This window comes from Rattus norvegicus, chromosome 9 (assembly GCF_036323735.1).
Source record: "Rattus norvegicus strain BN/NHsdMcwi chromosome 9, GRCr8, whole genome shotgun sequence".
NCBI lineage: Eukaryota > Metazoa > Chordata > Mammalia > Rodentia > Muridae > Rattus > Rattus norvegicus.
Window position 1 is genome coordinate 73,834,990 of NC_086027.1, and position 7,159 is coordinate 73,842,148.

Sequence of the window (7,159 nt, forward strand, 5' to 3'; positions counted from 1 at the left end):
CTTTCTTCCCTTCCTTTTCCTTCCTTCTTTTTTTCGTGTTGTCTCTCTCCTTTTCTGTGTGTGCATGAATGTGTGGTATAGTGTAGTATGTGTGTTATGTATGTACTTACTAATGAAAGCAAATGCATGTGTGCCCACATATTTGGTGGTTTAGATATTGGGTGTCTTTCCCTCATTGTTCTTATCTGGATTTTTGAGACAGGTTTCTCATCAGACCTAAAGCTCATCTGATTGAGTTGGGTGGATGGCCAGTCAGTTTCAGGAATCCTTTTGTCTCTGTGTGTTCCAGTGTTGGTCAGGGTTAAGGCATGGACCGCTGTGTCCAGTTTTTACATTGGTTCTGGGACCTGAATCCATGTTGTCATGCTTGCATGGTAGGCACTTCCCCACCAAGCCATCTCCCCAGGTCCCTAAGCATCTTCTTAATGGATCCTTCTCATACCAACATGGTAGAGCCTCGGTTCTCTGCCTTCTAGCCTCGGGCACTATCAGAAACACACACAAGCCTCTTGGCACAACTATTGGACCTATAGGTGTCCAATCAGTGCTATTGACAGCATCTGAACAGATCAATGCATTACATTTAAAAAAATGTTATGTGCATTAGTGTTTTGCCTGCATGCATGTGAGAGTGCTGGATTCCCTGAAACAGGAGTTACAGACAATTGTGAGTCTGCCATATGGGTGCTGGGAATTGAACCCAGGTCCTCTGGAAGAACAGCCAATGTTCTTAACCACTGAGCCATCTCTCAAGTGGCAACTGCCATACATTGCATTTTTAACTTATCCTGACGCCATCTTGTTTCATTATCTTCTTTTAAAAACATACAAAGCTTGTGCTTATGATGGCTGCCGGTTTCCTGGTTTCTTTCTATATTCTACAGTAGAGGCCACTTCCTTCGTCTTTCTGTGCTTTCTCCTCCAGGTCACAGTGTTTCACTTTCTTACTCTTCTCTAAACAAAATGAGTGACACCTATGCTGAAGGTCCCCCCAAACATGCTCTTCAGCCCATTCCCTGACAAGTGAAATGATACCTGAACGCTGTCGTTGTCAGAGGAGGTCTGGAGAAAAGGTCACTTGTGGATCCCTCAGATCAAACCCCCAGGGTTGAACCAACTTCCTCTTGCTTCCTTGCAGGGACATCCTTTATAGGCACCACTCCTTAACTACTTGAAGTCCAAGGAGAAAGCTGTGTTTATTCCCATAACATCCATACCACTACTGCACCAGCAGCAGCCTGCAAAGCACCTTCAGGGGTAATGTAAAGCCAACCAGCAGGGAGGAGCTTCCAGGTTATCTTGATTTCGCCATGTCTTATGACCCAACTACAGGAGTCTTCAACAATGGGGTGTTGCCATCAAGTTCTAGTGAGTCACCAAGAGCCATGCACTGTTTATATAGTGTCTCTGGGACTTCCTTTCCCAGTAGCTGAAGTAGCCCACATACAACACCTAGGGTTACCAAGGAAGGAGCATTGTCCTTCTGTGTATGAGTGATACATACAGAATTTATATGAGAAAAAAGACACCGGATCTGATACCTGAAGAAGGGCAATTATTTCTGTAAATTAATTTTCAAGGAGGGATCTACTAGTGTCATTCAGACAATTTGTTTGAACTTCATGCCCAAGAATGTCAGACAAGTCGTCTTTATGTTTTGATGGATTATGAATTCAGTAATTTGCTTCAAATCAGTAATGTAGACATCAGACCATAGACATATATTATCACTTTCTGTTTCCTGACTGTGGATCAGACATGACCAGCTATCTCATGCTCCTGCTATCCTGCCTTCCTTACCAAACTATGAGCCAAAATAAACCATTATTTTATTTTTGCCAGATTCTTTGTCATGGCTAGAGAAAAGTAACTAATACAGTATATACATATTAGTGTGTATATGTCTGCATGTGTAGGTGTGTTTGTGTGTGTTTATATGAGTGTCTGTCTGTATATATGTGTGTGTATGTATGTGCATGTAAATGTGTGCATTTGTGCACATATATGTGTATATATACAAGCATGTACATGCATACATGTGTGCACATATGTGTACATACATATATGTATGTGTGTTTGTGCATAAGCATGTGTGCTTGTGTGTATGTATGAATGTGTGTGCATTCAGATGTGTTTATGCGTGTATATATTTGTGTGTATATATATATGTTTGTGTGCATGTGTGTGTGTATGATGTGAATGTATGTGTATGCATCTTTGTGTATATGTATATGTGCTTGTGTGCCCTCAAGCATGAGCCAGTATGTGGGAACTTGGATTCTCACATGTGCTAAGCTTATACTTTGAGTTATACCATAGAGCCACACTTTTCTCTTTATAATATTTTATCAGCTTCCACCAAGACTAAAGGACTGGTGTAGCAGAAATTCCAGGTACAGGTGGATAGGTAGAAAGAAGATAGATAGATAGATAGATAGATAGATAGATAGATAGATAGATAGATAGGGATACCGTGTGCAAGCGGTTCAATCGATGGCTTTATTTGGAGAAGACTGTATATTTGGACTTTTTTACCCACCTCCATTCTTATCTCACTATCAAAACTGTTTCTGGATTATCCAAAGTGATAGGTAAGAAAGAGAAAAACACAGTAGTGCTCACTCTTGACCCCTCATACCTCTTAATTTTGAAGTTGCCTTTTCAGAATCATAAAATAAAAAGCTATTTTCCTGTAAGTTCTCTCCTTCAAAATATTTGGGTAACACACAAGGTTGATTAAATGGATAGTTCGAATCCGCCATGAAGACGGCCAGACGGTGAAGAAAAGAGAAGGGAGAATGAGAGTGCAAATGTCCTCGGAGGACCTGGAAATTACACCTGGCAGCCAGCGACCTTCCGTGCCTCTTTGTTGCACTGTGTTTCCCCACATCGGGCTTTCAAGGGCACCTTTATTACACTGATTACTAAATTAGTGTGGGATTTAATGAGAGAGATCTGTCCTTTTATTTGTGCCTTTTCCCTTCTTCTTACTTAAAAAAGGGGAAAGGATCAGCATCACAAAGGCTTTGTACATTTCTAGTTTGCTTTTGATGATGTGACCGTTTGCTCTCACCCATCTCCATGGTAATAGGCTTCTTCTGCCCCCCACTCTCCTGAGCCTCAGAGCCTGGGAGGCTTCGGGAGGGAGTCGAGGGGAGTTGCACGCTAAAATAATGCGGAGAAACAAATTGGTCTCTGTAAATAGGCCCTATCTTCAAAGCCTTTGAATTTTCTTCAGAATATGATCAATTTTTCCCCTGAAATTGAAAATAGGAATATTGCAGATAAAATATTTTAAAGTAAAAATTTGCATCTTAACAAACACATCTCAGTAAGTATCTATATTGGACAGGATTCTAAAATTGGAAACGGCTCGGGCCTCATTTGGCCCAAGATGTAGATACTTGGGGACACTGAGAGGCTGAGATTTATGTTTCCCTGCAAGATAACCCTTGCTCTGTTCTTATTATTGCAACAATACCAGTCATAATGTTAGTAACATTAGCTATATCTCATACTGATAATAAATACAAATATATATCAAGAGATAATAAATGTAAGGCAGACTGAAAAAGGAAAGCAATTGTTATGCCCATACTGAACAACTTTTTACTATAACTCAGAGGGGTTTGGTGTAGACTGAGACACAGTAGCCCTGACTGGCCTTCAATTCACAGAGATCCTCCACCACATCTGGTTTTTAACCTGCCCTTTTTAAAAAAAAATGATCTTGTGACTTTAAAAATCATGTTATTTTAAAGAATAAACACATAGCACTAATTCAGTATTCCTAAAAATGACTGCTATACAAACACACACACACACACACACACACACACACACACACACACACACACATATGTAAATAAAAGATAATAACACTGATAATCTCTGAGTGATTGTCTTTAACTTGATTTTTTTTTGTTTGTTTGTTTGGTTGTTGTTGTTTTAACATTTTTTGGGGTACGTAGTTCAGTTGGTAGAGTACTTGTCTAGCTTGGGTTGGATTCCCAGCATTGCAGAAAATGGGGTGTGGTGGTATGAGACTATAATCCTAGCACTCTGGGGCAGGGACGTGGGGGGCAGAAGGAAGAAATTTAAGGGCAATCCTTGGCTATGAAGTAAGTTGGAGACCAATCTAGAATACATGAGACCCTGCCTCAAAGGAAAAAAAAAAGTGTTTGTATTAAAAACATTTTTTTTAGTATAAAGTTCGCAAGTTTTTTACATTAAAGAGTGTTTTTTGTTTTTAGGGAAAAATACATATTTGATGCTTTAAAATGTAAGTCATAGGTCTGGTAAAATGACTCAGTCAATAAAGGTGCTTGGCACCAAGTCCGAAGACCCAAGTTTGGACCAGAGAGCCGCATGGTGGAAGGAGAGATCTGACTCTCTACAGTTGTCTTCTGATTCACACCGCACCATGACCTGCGCACATCTACACACAACATAAATAAATACATATGTTCAAGAGTTTACATCACTCATACCTGGCCCAGTCTTCCTGGTCTTTTCCTATAAACTATGAAATAATCTATGATATGAATCAGCTGTTAGACATCTAGCCCTGTTCTGTCTAGTAGTCTCGGGTTTCTCTTTCACAAAATGGTGGTGGGTCTCACTCAGCCAGGAAGAGAACGACTGATCCTTACCTGGACATATGGTAAAGATGTGCTTTTTATCTAAGTCTTGGAAAGCATTTCCTAAACTCACTGAAGGCTGCACTGAGGTACTTCATTGGTTTGAAAGACTTTTCACAGTTCTACAAACAAAACCCAGAAAGATCAGTTGCACCTAGGGGATCATGGGACCCCTTCTGGGAATAAGTGATATGCAAGGCTGACCACAGTATCACACATGGGGAAGGCCCCTGGAGCAGTGCATTGTGGTTGACAGATGCTAAGAAAAGGTACTATGAGCCTAAATCAGAGATGCCACCGGAGTTTGGGTGTAGCATGAAACTCAGTCAACCAGGTAAGCAAGGAAGAGCCTTCTGCTATGTAGATGTCACCTCAGCCCCAAGTGAGAAATTACTGGAAACAACCCCATCTTCTGGCATTGTTCTCTCTACTTGATTATGGTTAAAACCAACTAGACCCAGCAGCTTTCTTATTGACTTACTTATATTTTATGTGCTTGGTGTTTCATCTACATATATGCCTGTGTGAGGTCATCCAATCCTCTGGAACTAGAGTTTCCGACAGATTCAAATTGTGTGGGTGCTGGGAATTGAGCCTGGGTCCCTCTGGAAGAGCAGCCAGTGCTCTTAACTGCTGGGCCATCTCTCCAGCCTCAACAGCTTTTTAATTTCAACACCAACATTGCTTTAGTCGTTGCTATAGAAAGTTAGTGTTTGAAACTTTGAGAAAGGATCAAACGACCACTTGAGATAACTTTTTATACATCTTAAAGATTTTCCTGGAGACAAGTCTAATCAGAATGAGAGGAAAATACAGAAACAGAAAATGGAGCTTATGCTGAGACATTACTGAGTGGGAAATGCCTGTCTTGAGTAAAGGATTCAAAGGCATCGCTTGAGTTTGCTCCAAACTACCCGAATCCGTAAGTCCATCTGTCCGGGGTTCTTCTCTTCCCCTCACTCCAGATTCAGCCTGTCAGCAAGTCCTTCCGAAGCATCTCTCATTCCTCTACTTTCTACCTCTCCTCCACATCAGAGCCTTGGTCTCAGGGTCTCAGGGTCTCAGGGTCTCAGTCCCAACATCTCCTATACAAGCAGCTCAATGGCCGTTAATGCAACTCCCCCTCTGACCCTCAGCCCAGCCCATTTTCCCCGTGGCTGTCAGACTTAAAGCATCCATCAGATCATGCACACCATGTCCCCGCTAAACAGCCATCCTTTCCACAGAATGAAGTGCGACTTCCTTTCACCTGGAGTGCCTACTCTATGGAGACATGGCTGACCTGTCTCTTCCTCCTTTTCTTCTCCTGCCCTGAGGATCTCCATGATCCTTTTTTGCTCTCCAGATGTTCCCTGTGTATACATGGGCCTTGCACAAAGGACTTTCCTGGGCTTTTGTTGTTTCATCCTTACACCTACTACCAAGTGTTTTAATTACCCACAGCATGCAAGTGTGCTCTAATGCACTATTGCAGGAGGGCTTTCTCCCCCCTCCCCCACACCTTATTGAAAATAGCATCTTGAGCCTCCTCTCCTTCCTATTCCTTTATGCTGCCTATCATGAGCTGAAATTATAATATACCATTTAATGAGTTTGTCTTTTGTCTCTGTCCCTGGAAGGCAAACTCTGCAAGGAAGAATGTGGTCTTTCTTATACCCTCTCTCACAGTAGTTCTTCACACACACGAGTGACTCAAGACACACCTGTGAAGTCAACGAATGATTTCATCTTAATCCTTTCGTCTCCTGTGAGCAATTTTGAGAATGAAGGCTACTGGGATGCCTGGGGACAGTAAGTCAGGAAGCTGCCTGTGTTAAGTGACATGCTGCATGTCTGTCATGTGTGGCTGTTTCTGTGGTGCCTGTGGATATTTAGGCTGTAATCTCTGAGACACAGAGAGCTGACCACCTAAAGGATACTGTATGAAATCCTGTGAAGCATCCCCAGAACCATTTACGTAAGCGCTTACCGCCCCCTGTAGGTAGTTATCTTGACGCCGGAGACTCACCCTATAGTCTACAAATGATTTGCATAAATCTGTAAAATTAGTGCTGAATTGATTAAAGTTTGTGATTTCCAATTTAATAATTGGATCATGTTCTTCGATTCCAATGTATATGTGTGTTCATTTGAAATATCTAGTTCGAGGTTCTCAGACTTGAGAAATGTCAATTCTCTCCAAGTTAGTTTATTACAACTCCAGTGAAAATATGTAGCACTCTTTTATTTTATTTCTTTTCATTTTGAGGCAGAGTCTCACGCTTTAGTTCTGGCTGGTTTGGAATACACAGAGACCCGCCTACTTCTGCTGTCCAAGGGCTGGGGTTAAAAGTGTATGCCACCACGGCTAGATAATTTATTTTTATTTTTAACAATGTGTATGAATGTGTGTCTCCATGTTGGTCCATGCCTATGAGTGCAAATGTCTGTGGAGGCCAGAGACATGAGACTCCCCAAGAGCTGGAATTACAGGTGGCAATAAGTTGTTTGATGTCGGTTCTGGGAGTTGAACTTGGGTC